The sequence below is a fragment of the Adiantum capillus-veneris genome, chromosome 8, assembly GCF_014529385.1.
Source record: "Adiantum capillus-veneris isolate H3 chromosome 8, ASM1452938v2, whole genome shotgun sequence".
NCBI classification, from domain to species: domain Eukaryota; kingdom Viridiplantae; phylum Streptophyta; class Polypodiopsida; order Polypodiales; family Pteridaceae; genus Adiantum; species Adiantum capillus-veneris.
The window spans coordinates 155,967,438-155,970,705 of record NC_140938.1 but is presented as its reverse complement, the minus strand read 5'-3'; the positions used below and the strand labels follow the sequence as shown (position 1 = coordinate 155,970,705).

The 3,268-nt window shown below is 36.7% G+C and overlaps 1 pseudogene; it reads right to left on the bottom strand.

Moving 5' to 3' along the window:
* Positions 1-771: 771 nt before the first annotated feature.
* Positions 772-1,728, bottom strand: LOC147453223 (uncharacterized; annotated as a pseudogene).
* Positions 1,729-3,268: the final 1,540 nt, after the last annotated feature.

Sequence of the window (3,268 nt, the reverse complement as noted above, 5' to 3'; positions counted from 1 at the left end):
ACACAATGATCTAAAGCAAGTTAAATACAAAGAGGGCACATCAAGTATAGGTCAAGAGGATGTTGAAGACATTGAGGATATCGTTTGTGAGAATGATTTGTATTAAATATACAATGTATACTGGATCTTGAGGTAGAACCGAAACTCTTTCACTCCTCACTTTCTTAGGTTTCCATTGATGTAAAATTGCTTCTGTAGTAGAATCCTTTGAGCTTTGTTGTGTTTGATTTGTCGGATATCTTTATTGCAACAGCTTGTTTTTTATTTTTGAAAACTTCTTCTTCCTTATTTGTAGCAAGATTCTTCTATAAAACCAAAAAAAAAAACTTCTTTAAAGTTGTTTGCTATGTTTTTCCCTCCACCATGTTGTGTGTCAAAAGTATGTGAGCTTGATAATAAGATTTTTCTATTCCTTGCATGGATCATATTGTTGGACATCCATATTTCTTTGTGAACCATGGCATATGACCATGTAAAATATGATGCATGACACAAGAGCTTGAAGATCTAGCATTGATTTCATATTGTCATTGTCTATCACCTCATCAAGAGTCAACCCTTTTTTTCTCTCTAGAAATAACATCAAGAATTTATATTTGGTGAAATGTCCAGTATAAAATGTCATTATCTTTTGCATAAATCACTTTGTGTTATTAACATTACTTAAATTGTTCACCAGATTTTGTGCTCCTTCAACTTCTTTATGCATCAAGTATTCTTTTGCTTCAATATCTCACATTCATCCAACTTAAGCACAAATATTAATTTGCGTCATACATCCTCGCTTGTAGCGTTATAAAATTTGACCATTTGCTTCTGAAGCTTGCAAATTGAAAAAAAAATCAGACGATTCTGTAAAGTGTACCACTTGTCGTGCATTTTTGAACTCTTCGTTGATGAAATTTGAATCCTCCAAGTATTGTGAAACTTCATTGTAAAGACCTTGTCATGCTTAACATACATGAGGTGGTATAGGTAAGACAAAAGCTGACACCTTTTTACTTTGAGCTGGCTCTTTACTATTTTAAAGGTGCATGAATATCCTTTTTGACTGATACCACAATCATCTATGAAACTTTGAACATCTAAAGTATCAGTGGTTATTCTTTGTAGAAATTCATTGATTATATTTTTGCTTTATCTTCTTGAACTTTGAGGCCTCCAAAATATGTTTTGCAGCATCAGATGCAATCAAAGAGAAATATGAAGATTTGTTCGTTTGGGGATTAATATTTCCTTTTCAGGATGAAGCATGCCTGTGTAAAAATTTATCTCTGACTATCTAATGATCAAATATTTTGGTACAACAAGAATATGTACTAAAACAATATATCTTATTGCTCAAAACATGTGCTTAATACCTCCACTCCCAACTTTGAGGGTTTCAATGTTGGAAACACTTCTGCATCTTTGATGAAGACCAAGTGGAGTGGTTTGTATTCTTGTCCTTCTCACCTCCTTTTCAAGCTCAACAATGGTTTTTTTGGAGGATATAATAATGTTCTTTGAAAGAGTTTGTTTCTGGGGAAGCTTAGTGTTTTTCATTGATAAATTGAACAAAGATGGTTGTTGTTGCTTCAATATCTCTAGATTTAACATTGCTTCTTCTGTATTATTCATTACTAAGTTACTTCAATAATCTAAGAGACCATGAGACCTATCACCAAAAAAATGTAATAGAGATGTACGATTATGAAATGGAGGAGTAGACCTAGCAAAAAGATCCATAGGATAAAGTGTTTTATCACACCAAGGATCAAGATGTGTCTACATCTATATGGAGATGTTACTTGCTTGGTGAGTAACATCCTTTTTTTTGCTATCTGAACCTAAAACCGGCCACGTCTCCAGCCCAGAATCTTGTAGACCTGTTGTAACCAAGAAAAAAAGCAACTAACAGAGGGATAAAATAAGAGAATAAGGATGCTCCATGGAGAGAAAGTGGGTGCAAGGGGTTCTATAGTGGAGCAACGAGAGGGGTGTTTGTAGTGCTTAGAAGTCATTGGCAAATGACGACGAGTTGACGAGCAGCATATGGGGATCAAGTATGAAGCGATCCGAGAAGAGGACAAGAAGGAGAGTAAGCTACTGAGGAGGTCTCTGAAAAGGACTAAGGCTGAGACGAGAGCCAAAAGGGGAAAATGAAAGAATTCTCGAGTCTCCTCTGACAACTTCTACATTGTGGATTCTTCCAACACTTTTCTCTTGTAGAGCTTCCCTCATCCTCAGGAGGGTTCTAGCATCAAAGTGTGGCAAACGGGTCCTACTCTTTTCTTGCTAAAAGGGGCCACTACTGTCAAGCTCAACCAATGGGATGCAAGCAACAGGTGGCTACTTTACTAATTGATATAATTCTCCTACCAAGGATGTGCACAAAAGAAACAAGCTAAGGATAGGCTAGAGATGGACTGGGAATACTTTGGCAACACAAAAAAGACTTTTCAAAGCTCATTCCATAGAATGGACAATTGGTGATGTTGGTTTCACTCCATGACACCACAAGAACATTATCCCAAGCCTTTTCCCAAAATAGTGCTTATAATCATTGTCATGGAGACACATTTACATATGTCCATCATGGAGGCACCCCACTTGAAAAGACCCATGCTTGTAGAATCCATTCACATAATCACAATTATAATTTAAACATGCCATCCCCTCAATAATTTCATCAGCTATCATTGATACTGATGAGCTTGGAATATATAGTTCTCTATATTTGTCTCTAGCTTGGAGAAGTGTTGAGACTAAATATGGAACTTTATCAATGGTTTCCTCCATCCACCAGTTAATGAAAAAGCATGCATCCCTACCTAGGAAGAGAAGGTGATCAATGATGGTCTTTGGAAATAATCAACACAAGCATACTGTTTTTTCTCACTTACGGATATTGAAGGCAAGAGCTTTGGATCCCTCCATATACTTGAGGGTTTATTTTGGGGTTGAAAGTATTATCAAATCATTCAAGCCTTCAAATATTGGAGGCAGCCAAGGAAGCCCTTGCCCAGAAAAAGGTGTTATACGAGTGTCTTGATTCGCATCCACTTTCAACATGTGCAAAGGTACACGAGTTTACATTGAAAGGAGCTAGCAAGCAAACCATTTACAACGTCCTATTCTAGAGCTTGATTCTTCTTTCACCAATGTAATACATGGAATTCTATTTTGCAACACGGATGGTTGGTATACAGCAGGGAAGTATAAAATGTATTCCACATTCATCACTCACCACGAGAGTGAGACATGTGGAGGGCAAGTTGAGGCATGA